The following is a 25,784-nucleotide window of genomic DNA, read 5'->3' as shown; positions in this document are numbered from 1 at the left end:
GTAAGGGTTTATATTTGAAATCTGAAAGTTTAAGTAGATGTACGGGCCAAAATGGAAAAAAGTGCAAAAACCAGGTTGAAGTTCATCCATGACGGTCGTGACAGACGGCCGTCGTGTATCCATAGCTGCCCCTTATGCTGGAGTATGTTGGCCATAATAATCTGTTTCTGATTATGAATTCATTAAGGATCCATTATTTTATGCTTAGGCCTACCTGGAGGTTAATACTCTGAATTGTGTTTGTTTGTTTGTTTGTTTGTTTGTTTGGTTGTTTTGTATTAGTGTTTTATCATTTCTCAGAGTACTTCAGCCATAAAATGACTTATTTTCTATCTATTACACACCCCATGAAGCCTTGAATTCATGGAGAGTTTTTTGTTTTTGTTACATTCCTAAGCCAATAATTTGTCTTGATGACCGGCAGAGTCTCCGGTAGGAGTCTCCTACTGACCGATGACCCGGGCATCAAATTCTTGGCCTAGGAATGCAACAAAAAACAAAAAAGCACCATGAATTCAAGGCTTGTGTGTAATTGAAAATAATATTTTTTTGGGGTGAACGACTCCTTTAATGTTTCTTTTTTCTAAAATAAACGTGTATACATTATCGTTGGAAAACCCTGGAAATGCTACATCTCAAGGGGTTATTATTCGTAATAAAGAATTTCAATCATCATCATCATCATGTTCTCAATCTCGTCATCTTCTACCTACCCTGCTGTGTGTTCACCCCGCACTCTAGTGGTTCTAAATTGCCATCGTAATAGTAATGTAGTCAATAGAATGGGGAGTTTGGATCAGCATTTGCACTAAGAATTGCTTCGTAGCATATTTGTAGCAATTATAGCTGAACCTGCTTTGATGTACACAGTGGTTCAATGTGTCACATGTACTTACTGTACGTACATACTAATAATAGTAATTCTTGAACTGCTTAAACTGCTTAGGCCACAGTTGAGATTTAAAGCAAATTTCAGTATCCCTCTTCGAATGTAATAAAATGTGTATCACTTTTAGTCTTTATTACTTTTGTTGAGGTGCGTGCGTGTGTGTGCGTCTTTGTGTTCAGAACTGAAGCCATTCAGTTGCATCTGCTTTGATCTACAAAGAGGCAACACACTATCAGGCTTATGTGGAGATGGACCCCTCACAACCTGCGGTTAGTTTTCTTAAAGTTTTCATCATAATTGCCTGTCAAAGCATATAGGACCCTGGATGACAAACTCTATTGATCCTTGTTTATAATGGTAAAGCTGTCAGAGAGCACTCATAACTCACGTGGTCATATTGCACCATTGTTTAATAACCAGGATCATTTACACAATGATATCAACAACAGATATACAGCGAAGAGTCATGTTATACAGTACCTCGTAAACACACTGATACGACTACTTCTCATCCTTAAGCCCATGACCCACATCATTCCAACACACTTTGCTAGTTTGGGAGGCAGAGCAGAGGCAGCTCCACTGATCACGTCCAACCCAGATTTGGCACTAACAAGGGTTTGAATTCGTTCTCCTGCTATGCCACCAAAATGTGGAATGCCCTACCAAAAGTGGTGAAGGAGTGTAAAACCCTACTCTCCTTCAAAACTGCCCTAAAAGAGTACCTACAAGTGGCTGCAATTGGAAACTGGCCCCTGTAAAAGTCCAAACCTAAATATCACTGGGATTGGTATTTAAGACAGTCAAAGTCAATACCCTCATACCTGTCTAACTACTTCTCCAAAGTGAGTGCCACACCCACAGCCACAACACTAGAGGGAGCTAGAGGACCATGATATGATCTGGTACCACACAAAGTTACAATGTGGAATGCCCTAACACCATCCAATAAAGGATGTGAAACACTGGTTTCTTTCTAAACTGGCCTGAAAATTCTTACATTTCATACAAGTATTCAATCAATCAATCAATAATCATGTCCTGAACATAATCAACCCCTGCTCATTGTTCTCCATAAAAATCATATTATTAAATTGATGGTCAGCCACATCTAAACATCTATTTTGATGGGCCGTGTCCATGGAGAGAAAAGGCTTTATCTCCCACGTGTACAAAAAGGAAGGAATTGTAAACTTACACTAACATTAAGACTTAATATTTTTGGAGGTTGAACAGTGACAAGACTTTTAGGTCCTAAACTGTAACACATGGTACAATATACATCCATGCATAAACACCATGCTGTTCCTTCTTCTGAGAACACCTGCTGGCTTACTCCTCCTCCAACTGCTCCACCACCTGGCGCAGCTTGTCCACCAGCACTGTAGAATAGAGATAAATATCATTTATTTTGTGGGAGGTTTACAACTACACCAAAAGGCATGAGTTGAAATGACCAAAGGGGTACAGCAACAGTGACCAATGAGGTTAGGGTTAGTGGAACACAAGAACGCTCGCCCCGGGTCAAATCCGGCGACCTCGTAACAGTCACCATCAGGTGTTCCTAAACCTAATCTCAGTAAAACAAATACAAGAATACAAGAACCGCTGGGGACGATCGGTCCGTGGAAAAAATGTGTTTTGGGGCGAGTGTTCCGGTTACCAGTTGGAGAGATAAAACCGGTGTTATTGATGTGAAACAATAAAATAAACTGTAATTTAATGCATTTTGAAACAGTTTGCATTTCCGGTCTGGAGTGAGTAGACAAACCGGGATGAGACTCTTCACCCCATTGGAATAGTTTGCCCAGTCTACTCTAAATGGTAATTGGACTGAATTTATATAGCGCTTTTCTCCAAAGCGCCTTACAAAGTATTTCACATTCACCCATTCACACATTGATACCAGAGGAAACCATGCAAGACACCAACCTACTCATTGGGAGCAGTTAGGGGTTCAGTGTCTTGCTCAAGGACACTTCGACACGTAGCCAGGAGGAGCCAGGGGTTGAACCTGGAACCTTCGGATTCCAAGACGCCCGCTCTACCTCCAGAGCCACTGCCGCCCCACAACTCTACACTGTCTTCCCTGGCATAACACTCAACCTGGGTCTAAAAGAAGCTTACCTCCAGCTGTTGGCCTTTGGAAAGGGTTGTACCCACGACAGGCATTGATCAGTTCTCTCAGCTTTTTAGGACAGTCCTCAGGAAGTGGTTCTAGCACTCGCTTCTCCACACACACTCTCTTAAAGATGTGGAGATCTGTGGTACAATCTGTTATGAGAGACATGTGTTATAATACATACAAAGTGTAAAGAAAGTGGGTGCAGTCTGCGTTAACCACTGTTTACAGGACACATACCGTCAAGGGGTTTCTTGCACGTTGCGATTTCCCACAGGACCATTCCGAGACTGGGAAAAGAAAAGAGAAATACAGTGTGGTTTGGTTCATTAATTCATTTCAGTTATTGGCTCTAGGTCCAATTACAATTAATTGGTTATCCTCTGAACTTTATTGTATTCATGCATTTTATTTGTTTGTATGTTTTATACTATGTTATTATTCTTATTACTGTAAAGGACTGACCTGTAAATCTCACATATCTTGCAGTATGGATGGTTGACACTGTCCAGCTCTTCAGGTGATCGGTAGCGCAGGCCGCACTTCTTTGGGCCCTCAGGGCTCCTTCTCAAGGACGTCTCTGTTTGTGCCAGCTCCAAACCACCCAGGTAGTGACAAAACAGACAGCCAACCAATGAATGATAATACAATATAATAATTACCTTAGGAAATAGAGAAAAAGCTGTTGGTAGCAGTGACTGATGTCCATAAAAGGAATATTTACTAGCTATATTAAAATAGTTTACTTTAAACCATTAAGACCGGGAAAGCATCTGTGTAGATTTTAGCTATCTAGCAACATATTTATTTCCAGAAAAATAGCAGACAGACAAGCTCACTTGTACATCTGCTATTTTTGAAAATTTTGTTTGGAAGTGTTGCATTTGTTGCATTTTTAGCCTCCTTCTGGTTGTTTATGTTGAGTTAGCAAAATGTTTTTTTAATGGTAGTGGATAGAGAGAGAGGATATTTGTCCAGCCAAGCACAACAGCAACCAATGGGCGTGAAGAGACTTGACAAAGGGTCAATTAGCCGAAAGAATACGATTACAATTGTTACATTTGAAAGATTATATACATGCAGTGAGCTGTGAACAAAATCAATCAAGGCTAAATTAATCATTTTTAGTAATTTCATACCAACTTAATATAAAATATATGCTTTGTATTTAACTCCGTCATACCTTAACTCTGTAGCCTTCAGCTACCATGAACTTGTCGCTGGTGATGCTCCCATGGACTTTGGCTTTTTGTTCTGACTGATGTAATCTAAGAGGAAGCAATAGTAGTCAGTGTGTCACTTATCAGAATCAACTTGTAAGAGATTCAACAGAAGTCAAAAGCTTTATTAGAATGACATTTCATCTCTGTCGGGTGGCTCATACTGTATGCCCAAAACAATTACTTTTCAGGATTCAAATTCAAAAATAGCAAAAGAAGCAGATCTACAAGCTCAAAATTTGCTACTGGATCTACTTTTGATGCTTTTGTGTGACGCTCTCTAGTGTGATCAAATAGGGCATTAATACGAAAAAAACACAAAAAGTAAAAATCTGGAGACAGGAGGTTTCTACCTGACAGCAACTATATGATTGTGCCAGTGCATGATTTGATCACCTAAATCACTAAAGAACCGCTGAAGCACCAACATTTGTTTAAATTGTCCAGTGGTGTTCTACCGTGTTACGCTATATACGTAGCATGCCGTCCAAGAAAATGTGGGAAAAAATCGCATACCCTCCAGTAACCATCGAGGAAGTGTATCTGATACGCAGGAGGAGGGGCTGGGGGCAGCAAGAATGTAAACTTCAGTTTAAATAGCCTTTTTCATGATAATGTGGCGTCTGAGGTGAAGGCTTACGTAAGGATAAGGATAATTCCTTTTAACAGGTCGTTCATGAAAGTCCTTGCGGTCTTGTTTCCAATGAGAACCTGTGAGCAATTAGGGGTTAAGAGTCTTGCTCAGGGCCAAATTTCATTTCATCGACACATATGCTGGCCTGGCCTGCAATCGAACCTGGGGCAACCAGGGCCTCTGGCTCCCTAGGCGGGCTCACTAACCACTCAGCTATGGCTATTGTCTTGAGGTGATAATGACCGCTGGCTATTGGAGATTCGAAGTAATTCACACATTAACTACTTAACAAAAGAGCAGTTATTTCATTCAGTGACCACCACGCACACGTGTTTATGTGCTTGTGGGAGGGAATAATTATCGTATACCCCCCAAAAAGACCTAGAACACACCACTGGAATGTACCATGTCAAAACGTCAAGTCAGATTCTTACTTATTGAACTCATTCTGAATCTAATTGGTTTGTTTTTCTCTACCAAAGACTTTCCACTGAGAACTCACCTGTAGATGCCCTGTGCAGCATCCAAACACATGCGAGCCTTCCTGACCCAAGGTAGTTTACACTTCAAGTTGTTGTCCAAAACCTCTCTCAGACTTCCCTTGGCACAGTACTCCATGACTATCTGTCCTGCTGGCAGGGAAAAGGAAATCTCATATGTTATAGGACAGTGGTTCTAAACCTTTTTAGGCTGCGACCCCCAAAAATAATCACATTTGAACTGGGGACCCCCACCCTGAGGCATTACATTTAGTTTGACTCTGTTCCCACAGATAAATATTGTGAAAATAACAGATGAACAAGCTCACAATGCCTCGCACAGCGAGGCGTTGTGAGCTTGTAGATCGTATTGTGAAAATAGCAGATCTACAATCTCACAATGCCTCGCAAAATGAGGCGTTGTGAGCTTTTAGATCGGCAATTTTTTGCCTCTTTCTTATATTATTTGACAATTTGGCCAATGTTTGACCAGTTTTTATAGTTTGTTGATGCATCGATGATTCATTTAATTTATTTTTTATTTTTTATTAAATAGGTCTTAAAAGTCCTTAAATTGTCACTTTAATGTCATCTGGGGACCCCCTCAAAATCATGACCCTGGGGGTCCTGACCCACAGGTTGAGAACCACTGATATAGGAGACAGGCACAAAGTAGAAAAATGAAAGCAGATGATGACGTGGTTTCAATAATTCTTCTCAACAAGTAAAGCACAATTATAAAAATGACTCACCATCGGCACCCTCGAAACAGACTCCAAACATCCGCAGTATGTGTGGCGATTCATAGTTCATCATGGTTGCGATCTCCCTCTCGAATATCTTTATCACCTCACTATTAGGGAAATAATACAATACATAGGTTAACACCCAGCCAGGCCCGCTCTCTCCCCACACTGTATAATAATACAATACATAGATTAACACCCAGCCAGGCCTGCTCTCTCCCCACACTCTACCTGATTGACAGTAATGTTAATCTATTTTGTTCATTTACAGCAGTGGTTCTCAAACTTTTTCATGCCAAGGACCCCCAAATTGATATGTATTTGGCCGCGGACCTCCTTCAGAAAATATTTTGTGCCAGGGACCCCAAAAAGAGAAGAAGTGTGTAAAAAAACATTATTCAAACTTTTCCAAACATCTCCGATATATTTCAAATCATTTAAAAAATGTCCAAAAATATTTATATCATTTATTTTAAGCCTAGAATCAAGCCATCCAGGCTCCTGGTGAATAATGACCATAAAACATTTTATTCTGTGAAAAATAAAGGGTATTTAAATGAGCAATTAAATATTCATTTTCTTCCTTCTTCACAGAATCATATATTGTATTATTATAGTATAAAAATTGTATCAATTAAAAACGTGTGCCGCAAACCCTGGTATAGTGATCTGTGGACAGAGGTATCTTTTGATGGCCACAGGATATTTCCTGTATTCTCCCTTGTAGACTTCACAGATGTCAGTTTTCATGATGGGCGTTATGGGGAAATCAAAGGTCAGGTCCCCAGGGATGATCTTTCGGATGCCTTCAGGAATGATCTCAGACTTCTGAACTGATGACGGCAAAACCACCATTGAGATTAAAGAAGAAAACAAAAACATCAGACAGCTGTCAGTGAAACTAAATCCCTTTATGGAAAAAAACATTGATAGCACAGTCTAAAGTCACTGAGGGATACTGCTGTGAACATATGACATGACAAAACTGCATTCTATATTTACCACAGTGACTGGGGATTAGTTTTTCCTTAATTGTTTTATTCAAATTGAAAAAGTCTATATGCAAAGCATAATGTGAAATGTCTAACAAATAAATAACCCTTCCTCTGAAGTCTGGGATGGAAATCATCCAGATGTATTATGGGTGAAATACAAAGTGGAATAGTTCACAAACCATGCACTATATTGAATGATATGTGGCAACTGACCTTCAAAGTTGTTTACTTACGCATTTCAATCATTTGTTTCATGTCATCCGGTTTCAATGACATAGCATCCAGTTTCCCCTCCACAGTATCCTTTTGGTCCACCACATGTTGTAGCACTGTGAAATACATCTGATATTAAAGCCAATCACACAATCAACATTAACTTCATGAAGGCATACCTACGTGCAGCTTACATTGTAGACATTAGACACTGGTTCTGTAGAACCAGTGTCTACACTATTGACTATACAGTCAACACTGGTACACTAATAATAATAAAAATAATAATAATCATTAGACCTATTCCAAATTGAAATTCAGTTTTCAGCTCCCATACAACGCAAAAAAGAAAGACAAGACCCCCTCCTCTCACTTTTCTGGATCTCTTCATGATCCTTCTTCCTGGCTGCCTCGTACTCTTTCCGTTGAGAATCTGCATCAAACAGCTTAGGATCCATCTGCACCGGCAGATTCAGGGACAGCACCTGGAACGCGTCGATGAGACGGTCGTTAAGGCTCTCAAACTCGTCCCCGTAGTTGTAGGTGTTCCAGAACCGCTTGATGATACTTTTTGTATCAGCGTTGTATTTTTTGACGACATCCGCAGCAGACTTGAGTGTGAGCGTGAGCTCCTTGAGGGCCGTGTACATCTTGGAGTCGGGAGAGATCTGGGCCCTTTTTCCCTGGATGGCCCTCAGCACTGGCTCCAGCCCTTTCACACGGTCTTTCAGACGCGTGCATCGTTTCTTGTTGGCCTTGACCTCCTCGCAGAGAGCGTAGAGTGTAGTCGCTATGCCAAAGATGGGGTCTATGAAATCCATGACTGAAGGGAGAAAGGGGGACAGATAGGTTGAACTGCAATAGACTGAATCAAAATGTTGCACGCACAAACAACATTTTCACCATGTTTAAAAGGATCCCTGGCTAATAAGCCAAATATGCCTTACATGCATTCCATACATTCCATAGGGCTAGACCACACATGGGCAAATGACATCATCAACTTGCGACGGGCATTGCCCATATTGAGTGAAAGATGAACTGTTTCTAAAATAAATACAATATTTAAAAGGGATAGTTCACCCCCAAAATGACTCGATCGATTAGTTACCCCATGGAGACTTGAAATCATGGATATCTTTTAGTTTTTGTCGCGTTCCTAAGCCAATCATTTGATGACCGGCAGCGGTTCCGGTAGGAGACACAAAGAGTCTCCTTTGTGTCTCCTACCGGAACCGCCTACCGGTCTGCTGGTCATAAAATGATTGGCTTAGGAATGCGATCAAAACAAAAACATATCCATGAATTCAAGTCTCCATGGGGGGACTAATCCATAAAGAAAAAGTAATCTTTTGGGTGAACTATCCCTTAAAGGGCAATACCATTCATTTTCAACATTGAACTATGTCTTTAATACACCTTAGAGCTGTTGTGTGGAAATAAGAAAAAGGTCATGATTGAGGTCATGTGATCAGTGACATACGCACGGTGTACTTTTGGCTCCGCCCTCTAGCCTCTCTGCATTCACTAGAATTGGGAATCTCACTTCCAGCTGAAGCAGTGCGTATGTAGTAGTTTATAATGGTATTATGGTTATATATCACATTTAGCAAGACATAGTACTTGTAGATAATAGATATCAATTGGCTGAAAATGCTCTAATAAGTCTTAACTTTATATTCAAGACACACTGTTTCAGCTGGAAGTCAGATTCCCCATTCCTATGAATGCAGCAGCATAGAGGGCGGAGCCAAAAGTAAACCGTGCGTATGTCACTGATCACATGACCTCAATCAATTCTCCAGTTCTAGGCAACATAGAGGGGGGGGGGACTTTTTTCTTATTTCCATTTTACAGTTGATTTTAACTGTAAAATCCTGACAACAAACAGAGAGAAATACCTACCATGATGTCCCCCCCCCCTTTTAATCATTTTAACCCATTAAAACCTGGAACGCATCTGTGTCATTTTAGATGTCTTTGGCTATTCAAAAATAGCAGATCTACAAGCTTGTAGCGCGGCACCGAGTGCCGCGCTATGAGCTTGTAAATCTTCAACATTTTGTGCAAATATTTGAAAATATATATATTTTTAAAGGGAACATTTGTAACTCAAATCTTTGCTTCATGGGGGTCCATGGAACAAAATATTTTGGGATGGGGGGTCCACGGCCAGATATATATAATTTTGGGGATATGAAAAAGTTTCAGAACCAGTGCTATTATAGCAACATAAGTTTTTCAGAAAACAGTTAGGATTTAGGAGACATTTGTAGAATCCCCAGAAGCAAAGATTTGAGTTACAAATGTTCGCTTTAAAAAAAAATATATATATATATCCAAAGATTTGCACTCGGTGCCGCGCTATGAGCTTGCATATCTGCTATTTTTGAATAGCCCAAATAAATCTTTAAAATTACAGTCTTTTTCTTTGAGTGAAAGTAAAAAAGTTTTCAAAATGTGTCAAAATATTTTGAAAAAAGCAGATCTACAAGGCTCACAATGTGATGCATTGTGAGCTTGTAGATCAGCCATTTTGGAATAGCTGAAGGCTGAAGTATGAAATAGGGTTGAGAATAGGGTTCACGGCCTGAAAAGGTTGAGAACCACTGCTCTATACTACAGTTTTTCCCTCTACACTCCAAATATCTTTGTCGAAAATAAAAGATCTACAAGCTCACAACGTGTCATAACATGATGCGTTGTGAGCTTGTAGATATTTTCCATGAATGTTCACGTATTAAGAAATGCCAAAAATCGCCCAAATGCCAAATAAAAGGAGAGGAGAGGAGAGGAGGAGGAGGGATCCCCTGGACATGACATTAATATGTCACATGACGTACATGTCCCCCACCACTGGTCTACTGGTATCTAATTTAATAAGCATTTGGCCCATGTTGTGAGCTTGCAGATCTGCTATATTATATTGACTCATTGTGCTGGGGCCCCCCTGGAACCCCTTCAAGGACCCCTGGGGGTCCCAAAACCCCACCACTGGTCTACTTGTATCCAAACAATGTAGGGGTTGAAGGGTTTGTGTAAAAAGCAGTTTACTGATCACTATGTACTCACGTTTTAAATAGTCCTTTCTGTTTGTGCTGCCTGGAGGCACTGATGGTAGTGAGTCATTGACTGGAGGCACTGATGGTAGTGAGTCATTGACTGGAGGCACTGATGGTAGTGAGTCATTGACTGGAGGCACTGATGGTAGTGAGTCATTGACTGGAGACACTGATGGTAGTGAGTCATTGACTGGAGGCACTGATGGTAGTGAGTCATTGACTGGAGGCACTGATGGTAGTGAGTCATTGACTGGAGGCACTGATGGTAGTGAGTCATTGACTGGAGACACTGATGGTAGTGAGGCAGGTAGTGGAGACACTGTAAACACAAGAAGTCATTTGATATCATGATCTAATCTACAAAGTATGCATAAATAAGTGGGTGCGTTTGGAAATACACACTGAGTATAGGGCATAGCAGTGGCGGCCATTTTCTGGTTCCACTCCAAAATAGTCAATGCATTTTTCCCATTGACATTTCCAAAAATATTTATATCAATTATTTTAAGCCTAGAATCAAGCCATCCTGTGAATCATGACCATAAAACATTTGATTCTGTGAAAAAACACTTTTTGAAAACGGCAAAACAAAGGGTATTTATTAAATATAGTATAGAATATAATTATTATTATTTATTTATTTAATCACAGAAAAAAATATTTTATGGTCATGATTCAACAGGACCCTGGATGGCTTGATTCTAGGCTTAAATGAATTGATATGAATATTTTTGGAAATCTCAATGGGAAAATGCATTGACTATTTTGGAGTGGAACCAGAAAATGGCTGCCACTGCTATGCCCTATGCTGGGTGCTCTCTGGTCATATGTAAATTAAGCGCAGTCGTCGCATTGCCGTTTGTTAATTTAGTGCGTACTGGCCCCAATCCTGTTCAACATATAAACAAATGACCAGCCATTACTCCCAAAATGCCAGCGTTTCATACGCAGAAGACCTCTGCATCACCACCCAACAAGTAGACTTCCAGAAAATTGAGCCTGTCCTTGAAAATGCCCTCCAAGAAATGTCAACCTACGACTACAATAACAACCACCTGAAACCCAACCCATCAAAAACCCAACTATGCATCTTCTACTACTACTACTACTACTACTACTACTACTAGTACTACTACTACTACTAATAATAATAATAATAATAATAACAATAAGCATAATAATAATAATGGTAATGATGATAATACTACTACTATTATTACTACTAATAATAATAATGAGCATAATAATAATAATAATAATAATAATATCTCCTCAAGCATTGAACTGCAAAAGAACAATAAAAGCTCACCTATTTGTGGACTGTCACCATCCTGTTGAGCACAGAAATTATATTATTTGATGTCAACAACATTCAATACCAATATGAAGTGCAGTATGTATTCTACAGTATGAGATCTATTGGACAACATTAAGTTTGGCAAGAGGGAGGAGATAAGAGAAAAAACAGACAGACAGACAGACAGACAGACAGACAGACAGACAGACAGACAGACAGACAGACAGACAGACAGACAGACAGACAGACAGACAGACAGACAGAAAGACATAAAAGGGTAACATCATTGTTTTAAAGTAAGTGAATGAGTTTAGTATGCATCATGTATTCTTACCAGCTTGCTTTGCACTTGGCGGACGGCGGAATTAATCTCACACTTGTACTTCTCATAAAGGCCTTCTGTCACAGTGGTGCATTCTGGGAACGACACAGACACAAAGTTGATTCAGCTGCTCAGACCCCCAAAAAAGGTGAAGCTTGAGTCGCCTGGTGGCCGACTCTGGAAGTGCAGCTTACCACAGCTGGGGCCGGATACGTGAACGAGCGGAAATGGTTTTGACCAATAGGCTTGACTCGCGAGTTTGCTCACAGGGTTGGTCACAGAGGTGATACTACTGCGCATGGGAGACATAACTCTATGACGCATAAATGGGGAACATAGAACCCGGGGAACATAGGGATGACCCCGGGAAAAGGGAGTATGCGCTGGGCGAGCAACTCCATAGAAGTGAATGGGTGGGGATGTCCATGTCTAGTTATTTTATAACTCTATGGCATGCTTCTATAACCTGAAACCCTAGTGCGCATGCAGCGTAGAAACAAACAACGCCTGCTCTGTGACAAAAGCCTTTTTGGTTCAAATACAGAAGAAGAGTGTAATTCCTTGCAGTCCTTTCCTAGACCCATGGCTACACTTGATACTCTTTTTCTTTTTTTTGCACCTTATGTCTAATCTCATGTAAAGTACATACCTTATGTCTAATCTCATGTAAAGTACACTGCAGCAAGGAGATTGACTGATAAGGACATAAAACATGGACAAGTGTTGATCTGCCAGCACAAATATAGCTGATGATGTTCAACTGTCATGTGTTGCTATGTGTGGCAACAGTCGCAAAATATGATGTACTGTACTGGAAGGGGCGGCAGTGGCTCAGGGGTTGTGAACTGGAAACCGCAAGGTTCCCAGTTCGATCCCGGGCTGGGGCGCTCCCCCAGAGTTAGTGTGGAAGTGTCCTTGAGCAAGACGCTGAACCCCTAATTGCTCCCGATGAGCAGGTTGGTGCCTTGCATGGTTTCCTGCGCCATCGGTGTATGAATGTGTGTGTGAATGGGTGAATGGCACAATCAATGTAAAGCGCTTTGGATAAAAGCGCTATATAAATGCACCATTTACCATTTTACCATTTACTGAGGTCATGACATTTAGAAGTAAAGGTCCCTGGGATGGAAAAAGTGTTTAAGGGAGTGTCTAATGACTTAATTGTTGGGTATATAAACAATGATACGAGAGGTCCCAGCTAGCTAATTTGCCGAGGTACCTCTGTGTATGTCTATGCACGGCTCGTACTATAATGACATAGTCATCTAATGTAATATGTCGTGGTCTGTCGTATCTTGATAAATAATCAACAAAGGCTTTAGGCAGCTTGCTACATTAAGGACATTTCAGACGACGCTAGTAATTCATTTTCAATGAAAGGTGAGTGCAGCTCCTCTAGCTCTATGAAGCAGTAGGAGCGTCTCTGTTTCAGTTTCCGCACCATAAAAAATCCACAGTACACCACTGTCTATCTTCATATTAGCCTACATTGATATAGAAAGAGGAAGTCATAGAGTGTAAACATTAAAACAAGGGTATTGTGCAGTCACAGTTACCACAGTTTACTGGAGTAAAGCTTGTTAATTTTCAGCATTATTTAATTGATGAGCTGAGTATAATCCCACTTGTTACAGCCAAACTTCCTTTGCGAGCATGTACTTATAAGGAAGTTGCGTGGAACAATCGGTCAGTCTGGCATCGATTGATAGGACAGCTCCGACCGGTTAAGTACATGTTTAGGTACTGCGTAGCGCTGTGTTGAGAGAGGCGCTTATGTGTGCGTTTGGGAAACACCCGTAACTTCAGGCAGCCTTCTTACCGGAGCCTTCGTGAGGACTGCACGTAACTCCCTACGCAGGATCTCTATGGGAAACCCGGCCATTGTCCTTCAATGAGGTTACCCTAGCAACCACTACTACAAACTAGCACCTACCTGTTTTATCCCATCAACATCTTAGCAATCGTCTCTTAGATGATAGCAACTGCCTAATGACACCCAATCTGATTTGCTGCTAAACTACTTTTAATTTGCACACTTGTGCTGTTTATTTTAAACATTTATGCTTTTAAATCAATATTTTACAAATTGCTGATTCGATATATAGTCTTTGTACATTTGAACACAAATGCTATTTATACTGAGCATATTTTCTTCATATTTGCTTTCAACAAGCCCACACAATTTCTCCAAGAACAGTTTCTTCCTACTTTTATCCTGTCCCAACTTTTCTACTCTATTGTTTTCTCTTACATTATGTTCTGGTTTAGTGCCATTTCATATTTCTCCCGTTGGTGAGCAGTTCACCAGTATCTAGGTGGGAGGTATAAAACCATTCAACTTCCCAAGTGATGCTAATTGCAGGACAGTCTTCTCACCTGTAAAACGAGGTCTTAGGCTGGGATTTTTGTTCCAGCAGTAGACCATGAGTTCTACCAGGTCCTCCAGCCCTGGGGTCTCCAATCTGTTAACATCCTCCAGGGATGGCCTAGGGATGGAAGAATCATTCACGCCCTTGTTGTGACCAGGGTCTGAGAGAGAGGAGAGGAAGATGAATGATTGCATGGGTTGGGAAATAGAGAAGAGAAACCTTTGTAATACACAGCATGGATACTTGTCAACTTGTGTTTCTAATTATTCTTATCGTTGAATTAACATTAAGTCAAATAATGGAATCTGTGAGGCTGAGACAATGAGCGATTAAAGGGACTGTGTCCACCAAGATTATTATTATTATTTTCCCTGAGCGCAGCGTATGTTTTTAATTATTTACTATGAGAGCACTCCATCAGCATGATGAGGCGCTGAGCATTTATTTTGCTCAGATCATTTTAACTATTTCATCAACGCGGTGCTTGGAGGTGTTTTTAGGCCAGCACCTTGGCATTTTCAGCCGAGAAAAAGAAACGTCTTGGTGGACACGGCCCCTAAAGTAGGAAGAGATTGATCGAACAGAAAATGGGGACAACAAAGGAGAAAGCAAGAAAAAATGAAAAAGGGAGAGAGAGAGAATTACTCACTTAAAATGGTCCACACCAGTATTGCGTAACTAAAATAAAAAGAGACATTGATCAGCAATTAGTTTACATATCCACATATCACACATGATGGGACAGACAGCATTAGCAGCTCATTCTCAGCATCAGCAAGAACCCTAACACTAACTCAGTTTTCCAACTAACACTAACACAAAATTGCTAAATGGCAACAGGATAAAAACCTTTGCCTAAACCTGGATTTATCTCTGTACATCTGCACGTGTGAAATGTGTTTAGTTTGCACATAAGAAGTTACATGTATCTATATCCTGTTAAACAAAACATCTAACGAAACAGAAAGATCAACATGACTACTGAATGTTGTACGTGCTAGTATGGAGCCTATCCACTACAGCTAAGCAGCCGTCAATGCATTATGTTATTCACAGGGCTTTGCAGTGACACACAGCTGAATTCCAGTCACACAGAAAATGGCACAGGGAATGATGAATACCTGTAGATATCGTAGGCACAGTCGGCTGTGTATGACGGTGAGGGGTAGATGGCCTCTGGAGGCGCGAAGAAGGCTGACATCACAGTCTTGAGACCAATGCATGTCACAGTGTTGTCAAACTTGGCGAGGCCAAAGTCAGTGATCTGGATGAATAAGAGAGGAGATACACACACAGAGAGAGAGAGAGAGAGAGAGAGAGAGAGAGAGAGAGAGAGAGAGAGAGAGAGAGAGAGAGAGAGAGAGAGAGAGAGAGAGAGAGAGAGAGAGAGAGAGAGAGAGAGAGAGAGAGAGAGATAATTATAGAGAAAAGAGCCAGAGAAGATTCCCACAGTGATACAGGGGAGCTGGACAAGTTGCCTACCATATGTTTTGTTTTACAATACAATAACAGAATGGAGATTAGCATGAACAGTGCCAGAAGAGGGACGTGGTCGACTCATCATGGTGGTAATCCCCCCCAAAAAGGGACTCACCTTAACATTTAGGCCTGTGTCCAGCAGTATGTTGTCAGGCTTCAGGTCCTTGTGGATGAGAGCAGGTGTGAGACTGTGAAGGTGCTTCATGCCCAGAGCCACTTGGTGAGCCAGTCTAAAGACCAGAGGCCAGGGTAGCAGGTGCTTTTTATGGTGAGGGTTGGGGTCAAACAGAAACCTTTAATTACAATCTCAGAGACACAAATACAAATAAAAGCTCATTTAAAGCTATAAAGGAGCACTTCACATATTTTCAACCGGTGATAAAATGGCAGCAAGAGTCATCAAAAAGGTCAACCAAAGAACAAGTTTTTTGTATAGGATTTCCTCTCTAGTCAGTAAGAATACTTTGAGGATTCTTACAGGGGCCCTCATCCAAGGTCAGTTCGACTGCTCCTCATGGTACCACGACACCACTAAGGTTCTCCTGCTATGCAACAAAAATGTGGAATGCCCTACCAAAAGTATTGAAGGAGTGGAAAACCCTACTCACGCACTGACATTTTGCACCTTAATCCCATATATAACGCACTGACTTATTGACTTTTATAGTGCTTTTTATTTTTGCACTGAATCTTGTCTTTTATTGTGCCTTTTCATCTCTAAGGGGCGACCATAGCTGAGTGGTTAGTGAGCCCGCCTAGGGAGCCAGAGGCCCTGGTTGCCCCAGGTACGATTCCAGGCCACGCCAGCATATGTGTCGATGAAATGAAATTTGTCCCTGAGCAAGACTCTTAACCCCTAATTGCTCACAGGCCCTCATTGGAAACAAGCCCGCAAGGACTTTCATGAACGTCCTGTTAAAAGGAATTATCCTTATCCTAAGCACCTTAACTAACGTCCATAAGTATATCATGCACAGTATACACTGCTGCTATGCTCACGCACCTTTTTCTTATCTCAGGTACTAGTGTAAATATGTAGATAACTTGTTTTGTGTTTTTCTTCTTCTCTTGTTTGATCTCCCTTTCCACTTGCCCCCCCCTCTTCCTTCCTCCCCCTCTTCTTTCTATGAAAATAACGTGGCGATGAGAACGATGTACAAAACTAATTTCACCCACTTCTTTACTTGTAAACCTGTGACAAATAAGGGTTAAGATAACATTATACATATATATATACTATATATATATATGATTACAAATAAGCGTAAGGCTATTATAGCGCCACCAGGAGGCCGATTTTTATAACAAAAAATATATACAGTGTATTACTCCTACAAATGTTGTCCAAACATCACACAAATCGGTATATATTATCTCTTTAGTCAAGTGATGAAGACGGATCCGTCCGATTTTTCACCCACCTGGCCCACACTAACCTACCTGACCTGGCGGAGACCTGTGCTGTGCTCCGACGAGCACTTTTTCTAGTTGGTTATTTTTTTCATTGACTTCTTACTCTTTTATCTGTTATAATCCATTACTGTTATTTTATGTACCGTCTTATTTTAAGCTTTGCTTTTATCTCTAACAAGCTTTTTGTAACTTTGTTAAGACAAGTGCATTAATAATAACTAGAGGTTTGGGCCGCCTTGCGGCCCTCACATCTAGGCCCGATCAGCTACTGTACAGCTACGCTGCACCGGTGATCCAGATGATAAGGCCATATATGGAGATGCGCAGTAGGGTAGGGTCCTAGCGACCAAAGAAAAGGTGCTGCGGCTAAAAGGAAGGAAAGCTGCTGTGGCTAAAATGTTAAAATGTAGTTTTATATTGACTGTACAATATGAAGGCGGGGAAAGAAGCCTAAGTATTAGCCAGAGCTCTGATCAACAGTCTGTGGCAAGTTTCGGGGCAAGTGGAGTGATCGTGTGCTGAGCAACCCCGGACGTACTTTTGGAGGTCATTTCAATTATAGTAGTAGGATAATAATAATAATAATGGTAATAATAATAATAATAATAATAATAATAATAATAATAATAATAATAATAATAATAATAATAATAATGATAATTATTATTTAAACCAATGTGTCCGTAAAGAGGGAAGAAAGCTCACCTGTAAGGAGTAGAGGGATCCTCTCTCCATCAGATCCATGACCAGACCCACTGGGTGAGGGGGTGTACGGCTCCTGAAGACCCCCAGGAGCTTCATCACATGGGGACTGTCTGCACGTAGCATCAGCTTAACCTCACGCTGTAAATCCTCCTCTGAGCTTGATCTGAAGATGAAACATGACATATATGTCACTAGGGTTGAAATACGTTATGGTCCCTTGTTTGGAAACTAAAAGACCCTAAAGTTGTCCCTTATTCAACTGATAAGGGACAGCCTTTATTCCTTCATTTTGGGAATCAATCAATGACAAGTTGATAACTACTTCATCCCTCTAGACTTGTGTTGTGAGCTTGTAGATCTGATACTTTCTCTATTATTTATTTGTTTTAATCGTTGAATAGTTTTTGCATGATGTTACAATTTCAATACAGCAATAAATTGATATTAAAAACAAAATGTACTTAGTCATTTGTACCTTGGATTACTTAAGTAGCCTATTTTCAAAAGCTTGCACTTTTGAATACTTAAAGGTATTATTTCACTTTGGAACGTGTTTTGGGTCATATTCTAATATCTACTCAGGCTTTTGTGTTTCACCCCAGACAGTTGATATTTTATATGAATTTAATCAGACACGCCCCCTTCCTTTACTAACCCATTGTAACTCCAACCTCCATTTTAACTAGGTTAGATTCATTGAAAACACCTCAATTACTTTTTGGATTTTGTTTTTTTTATAATTTCTTTGGAAAATGAAAAACTAAATTATAAAAATAAAAAAAATAATAATGAAAAAAGTAATTGTAAAAACACGTAGTAGAAGGACAATATCAGTCACCAGGACCAACGTTTGAATCTGACATGGTTACTATGGAGTTTCAATGTCCAATAGGAAGAGGTTGTTTCTGATCAAATGTATATTAAATATCTACATACTGAATCGAGCTACTTAAAAACGGTCTGGGGTGCTTACAAAAACCTGCTACATTAACATGACCCCAGACATGTTTAAAAGAAAGTACTCCAGTACTTTTAACATGAGTACACATTTGACAGACAACTATCACTTGCAGTTGAGTAATATTTGACCAGGACTATATACTGACTCAAGTACATGAGTTGAGTGCTTTGTCCACCACTGGCTTTTGCACTTACCTGTCTTTTTTAATTAATATTTTAACAGCCACGTCCCGTCCCGACCGATGATGCCTGGCCTTCACGACTTGACTAAATCCACCTGCACCGAGCACCCCCCTGTAACTGTAACTCAGCTCCAAACTCTGCTCATCCATCTTTTCCACATTGACTGCAATGGAGTCCGCCTGTGCCATTGTTCACTGAAGAGAGGGAGAGAGGATGGTAATGGCAGCTCATTCATTTAACACACAATATATATATATATATATATATATATATATATATATATATATATATATATATATATATATATATTATATATATATATATATATATAGTCATGTATGAGGATGTTATTGTAAACTGATATGATTAATGTGTGTCAATATGTGTCATTAGAATGCAGCAGGTCCGTATGTTAATTCATCAATAATGAATGAATTGCCCCCACAAAACACGGCGGGAAAAACAATGCATTGCATATGGAAATTAATTCATGTATATTGTCACTGTTGGATGGAAAGCTCATTACGTCCAAAACTGTTACTTTTCAGGATTCAAATAAAAAACAGCAGATCTTGCACATTTTGAAAAGTTTACCTTTCTACTGTAAGTATATTTTGATGCTAATACTTGTCTGCTGATTTGGTTTTTCACAATACGGATTGCAAAAAAAAAAACATAATCTGACCCTAGATCTGTACTTTGAAACCACAGATCTCATCTTTCCAGTTCCAGGCTTGTATTAGAGTGAGGTCCAGGAATGTGTGATGCATTTTTCTTAAGTAGGAGTCTCAAAAAAGGTTGTTTCTTACAATAAATATTTTGTGAAAATAAATTACATATTTACACCTGTGATGTATCTTTCTTTCTTATTCCCCCCCCCCCCCCCCCCCCCCTCCTTTTACTGTGTTTTCTTTACAACAGGATAATTGTAACGCTTCAGTAAGATTATTTAACATTTCCTATCTGGCAACATTGAACACTATACAATGTTTGTTTGGTTTCCTGCTAATTCAATTCAATTAAATGCAATGCAATGTGATCGTGTCTACAATCCTTACCTGCTACAAGTCCTGATGAATCCTACGTCTTTGTCTGTGGAAATGTAAATGTAATTGCAATGGATTAAATTACATTTAAATGTAACTGTTGAATGTGTTGTAGTTGCAGTCAGTCACACAGTGTCAGGCAGGCTTGATACTAAAATGGCAGAGACACATTGATAGAGAGATACTGTACAAACAAACTAATGAAGCTTCTCCCACTGTGTGTGTGTGTGTGTGTGTGTGTGTGTGTGTGTGTGTGTGTGTGTGTGTGTGTGTGTGTGTGTGTGTGTGCGTGTGCGTGTGTGCGTGTTCAGTATGCATTGTCAGTGTGCTTGATAGCAAGTCTCAACATGGCAGCAAAGCCAATCAAATCCAGTGATTGGATCATTTGATGATGAGGTGTGTCATTGTCATTGTAAACTGATTGATGATTGGGTCATTAGGTGATGATGTCATTGAATCATCAGATGTGTCTATATGTATAGTCATTAGAATGCAGTACAGGCCGTATGTCAGTTACCCTCCATTAAGCACACAGAGAAAATTTAAAAGTAAATCACTGTATTTGAAAGATGTCTGAAATGTTTAAACGTACCTGAAAATGTATTTTCTGTTTATCTAAGAGCTGGAGAGACAAGGAGACTCATGTCACTGAACAAACACTTGAAAGCAATGATCAGAATTTAGTGCTTTAACCTCTTAACAAGAAATGTTTTGTTTTAACCACAACATACCACTTACCCTACATTTAAAGGGATAGTTCACCCAAAACAAATCTTTTGTTCTATGGATCAGTCACCCCATGGAGACTTGAATTCATGGATATTGTTTAGTTTTTGTCTCATTCCTAAGCCAATAATTTGATGACCAGTGGACCGGTAGGCAGCGGTTCCGGGAGACACAAAGGAGACTCTTTGTGTCTCCTACCAGAACAGCTGCCGGTCATCAAATGATTGGCTTAGGAATGAGACAATGGGGGTGTGGTTTCCATGGGGTGACGAATCGATAGAAGAAAAGTCATTTTGGGGGTGAACTTTCCCTTCAAGTAAAAGTAGCAATACCACAATGTAGAAATATTAAATACTAGTACAAAAGTATTGGCATCAAAATACTTAAAGTACCAAAATTAAAAGTACTCATTTTGCAGAACATTTTCACAATTGGTCAAAATCTTTCAAAAGTTGCAGATCTACAAGCTCACAATGAGTCACATCACGAGGCATTGTGAGCTTGAAGATCTGTAATAACAAATCTAAAAAGTAACTTTTAATTCAAGTTTTCAAATAAGTGTAGTGGAGTAAAAAGTACAATATTGCCAAAGGCATGAGACAAGAGTCTATTGTAGCGACAATGTTTAGTTTGTATTTCAGACCAAAACAATATGAAGCAAAGCCTACAGTGAAGCTCTACATTTACTTACATTAAATAACTATTGAATGAAATACAAGTTCACTGAGCAGCCTTTATCAGTAGGATAAAGAGTTAAGGAAGAGTTGACAGAGCGGCTTAGCTAGCATACAATGTTGCCATTCATCATTCACTACATTGTAACACAAGGTGTATAATATATATACAGTGTATATATATATATATATATATATATATATATATACAATCACTTAAATGGCAAAAGGAAAATGCCAAGACAATTCTTCTTACTTACTTGACTTATCTTGAGTAGGATATCCAACAGCGGCTGGGTAGAAGAAACTAACAGCTTCTCAAAAGTAACTTTTGTAGTAATTATAACAGCTCACCCGTTCGGTCAAGTCCTCAAGCCTCAATGTCTGAACTGAGGTTCATGATATGCTATTTATACTGTTTATATGTGCTGCTCTCTCTTTCTCTTTGATTCAATCATTTACAGTACTCTGACAATCACATTGATCAAAGGCCAGTACTATACTTTTACTTCTACTCCACTACATCAGAGGAAAATATAGTACTTTTACTCCACTACAATTATTTGAAAACTTAAAGTTAGTAGTTACTTTATAACTTTATTATTACATTATAAAATATACATTTACAACCATATTTTATACCTAGGCTAATTCAAAATAGTCGATCTACAAGCTCACAATGCGTCGCATCACCACACGTTTTCTCTCTCTCTCTCTCTCTCTCTCTCTCTCTCTCTCTCTCTCTCTCTCTCTCTGTGGAACACAACCATAAAAAGAAAACTACGTCGGTACAATTATAACAAAGAATAAAGACATGTGTAAACAGAGCTGTGTTACAATGCAACTTATAGAAAACTTACAAAACCAGTCAAATTGTGCATTTTCTGTCAGAAAAAAGTTATACATCCAAGTAGGAAAAGTTAGCTTGGGAAAAACATTTGAAACAAATGGCATTAATATTTGTTTATGTAAGTTTTGCTTTCACTTCACTTTGAATAAAACCTTTGGGACAAATAGCAGAAAAGTTTTCATAATGTATATCAATGGTTCTCAACCTGTGGGTCAGGACCACCACAGGGGGGTCCCCACATATCTTTTTGTGGGGGTCCCCCATATGACAGTGAAGTGGCAAATTAAGGACTTTTAAGATCCTTTTAATACCTCAAACAAAAAGAAAGAAAGAAAAGAAAAAGACCATTACTGCATCAAGAGTGATCAACAAACTATACTATAAAAACTGGTCAAACATATTGGCACATTGTCAAATAGTGTAAGAAAGAGGGAACAACTGTGAAAATGGCTGATCTACAAGCTCACAACACTTCTGGTTTATCTGTGGGACCAAGTCTAACTAAGTGTTTGTCAGTGTGTGTGTGTGTGTGTGTGTGTGTGTGTGTGTGTGTGTGTGTGTGTGTGTGTGTGTGTGTGTGTGTGTGTGGGGGTGGGGGGGGGGGGGGTGCAGATATAAATGATAACATTATAAAACATACATTAACCACTTTAGCCCAACTTTATACCTAGGCTCTTTGAAAATAGCCGATCTACAAGCTCACAACGCGTCGCATAGCGTCGTGTTGTGAGCTTGTAGAACTGCACTCACAGGTCATTTTTTGAGACAGAAATGAATATATAATGCAATAGCATTTACATTTAATGTTCAGGTGTGCTCATTCTATGACAGAATTAAAGTAATACATAAAAGGTCATTTGATTTAACATTTAAAAAAATGCCCTACTAAATAATGGACACTATCAAAATGACAAGGCCGGAAAAAAAGGCCACTGTTTCCTTGAGTTGCTGTACGTCTCTTCCTATGCCCCTCCCCCCCAAAAAACTATCTTTGTTTACATTCAGTTTGTACAAAATGGACATTTTAAAGAAGAGGGTTATTCCACTGTTTTTCTCTCTCTCTCTCTCTCTCTCTCTCTCTCTCTCTCTCTCTCTCTCTCTCTCTCTCTCTCTCTCTCTCTCTCTCTCTCTCTCTCGGAGTGTTTTAAAGACAGATCCGTCTTGATCCCATGACTAAAGAGATACTGTGTACCGATTCGCCTCATGTTTGGACAAAATCTGTATAATCTAATATGGAGGCACTAACAGGCCGATGTGAAAAACTTGGGACAGAGGTTCTGCTCTGGCCTCCAGGCAGTGTGTGTGTGCACAGTTTCATGTTGATCGGTTCAAGCAAACCAATTGGGGGAAAAATAACCCAAAAAGTTTAGATTGCTTAAAGTGAGTTTGTTTGCCACAGAGTAGATAGTAGCCAAGAGTATAAAGCAACACTAAAACAGAAAAGGGAAAGTTTAATCAAAGTTAAACATACCTAATATACATACACAACTACAGGTTGTCACAACATTAGATTGTAGGCTAACTATCAGCAATGCAGCCTATAGCTGTGTGCAGTGTTCACTCATCTGTATCCACAGAATAATTGAAGACCACTTTGCAAAAAGCAGTGGTGGAAAAAGTACTCAAATGTTTTACTTAAGTAAAAGTATCAATACTGCAATGTAGAAGTACAGTACAGTTACAAGTTAAAGTCCGGAATAAAAAATGCACTTGAATAAAAGTACAAAAGTATTGGTATCAAAATGTGCTTAAAGTACCAAAAGTAAAAGTACTAAAATGTTTGAAAATAGCAGATCTATGATGCGACGCGTTGTGAGCTTGTAGATCAGCCATTTTCAAATAATATGTGACGGTTGCAGCCAAACTGACATTGACATGCTGTGGTAATGTAGAGGTGCCTGTATTTTTTTTTAATGACACTTGAGGTAATAAAAACACGGATTAAAACTGTTTTATATTATTATTTGTTTTTATAATGCTGTACAGAACCCACATGGTAAAAGGAAAATAAGAATACAGTGATCAGCTTTAGGCCTACAGTTAAGCGTATTTGATAAATGAAAGGTTTTTTAGAGCAAAGTCCATTAATTAGCATTTTAAATGCACATTATCCAATCAAGAAGCTAAAGCTATCTGTGTTTACCTGAAAGCATGCCGACAAAGAAAAAATCTTTGACCAGATTCAGACTCTGATGATAATCTGATGGCTATTGGCTAACTGTTAAACATGATGACATGTAATGTATATTTATAGCACAATGCAATAATAAGGTTATCCATTATTTTGGGGGCTGATACAGTATGCTCAGTATTTTTGCTTTACATTATATCTGTATAGGTGACAAGCTGCCCCTCCTTTTCACTGCTAATGGTAGTGATTCCTTGTATGTACACAACAACGTAGTTACAGGGTCATTTCTGTTCAAAATCCAGCCTAGTCAGCCCGGTTGAGCGTGCTGACGGTAGAGCTCATCTCTCTCACACACACACACACACACACACACACACACACACACACACACACACACACACACACACACACACACACACACACACACACACACACACACACACACACAATCTGCTACAGAAATGGTTCCCAACCTCTTTATGGATCAGGGCCCACTTGAAAATCTCGAAAAGCGTTCGTGGCCCACCCATCGGACCACCGCATCGGACCAACGCACCTATTCACCTGTTTCCTAGGCTGTGTGTTTTCCACTTCCTGTCAATTTCATTGGATATCATTGGTCATCTGACAAGTTTCATTGGATTTCATTGGATCAAATCGACAGTTAGTGGAAAACACACAGCCTACAAACAGGTGAATAACAGGCAGCGCGAGGCGTTGAGAGCTTGTAGATCTGCTATTTTTGGCTAAAGTTCTCCTCAGAAAAGGGATGCTAGGGTTCAAGTGGTTAATGTAAAAAAAAAAAATCTATCACACTTAAGATTTGGCGGACCCCCTGTAGTAACTCTTAGGACCCTCTAGGGGTCCCGGACCCCCTGTTGAAGACACCTGGTTTAAGTGGTTAAAAAGCCATCCAAAAAGTCAGTCAAAAGTCATCCAGACAGCTCATTAGAGCAAGTTATCCAGACTCAGTAGAGTCATTAAGATCATAATCGTTTGAGCAACCGTTTTACAATAGCAATGAACTCTTGATAAGAATGTGCACGTGTATTTTAGGATCAACAGGACAATGATGATCCACAGAACAGAACTCATCATGCACATACTCATGTATTTATTTTAACGTTTCACCAGAGGATGAGCCCCTTGAGATGCAGCATCTCCTTTTCCTCAAACCCCCTGGAAACTCATAGCACACAGCAAAATGTAATGCTCTGTGGGGTAGGCTATATTCCTAAGGGACTCATGGATCTTTTACAGTGTGTAGTG

General features: G+C 39.7%; 1 protein-coding gene across 1 annotated transcript in view; it reads right to left on the bottom strand.

The window, feature by feature from the left end:
* Positions 1-1,281: 1,281 nt before the first annotated feature.
* Positions 1,282-25,784, bottom strand: part of LOC308079717 (mixed lineage kinase domain-like protein) — a 106,283-nt gene continuing 81,780 nt past the window's right edge. Inside the window, exon 8 of the mRNA XM_080421291.1 lies at positions 1,282-2,248. The gene's annotated coding sequence lies outside the window, so the exon portion shown is untranslated. The remainder of the gene's footprint in view (positions 2,249-25,784) is intronic.

Source organism: Gymnoscopelus braueri (assembly GCF_963280865.1).
Source record: "Gymnoscopelus braueri genome assembly, chromosome: 23".
NCBI classification, from domain to species: Eukaryota; Metazoa; Chordata; class Actinopteri; order Myctophiformes; family Myctophidae; genus Gymnoscopelus; species Gymnoscopelus braueri.
This window is presented reverse-complemented; position numbering and strand designations above follow the sequence as displayed.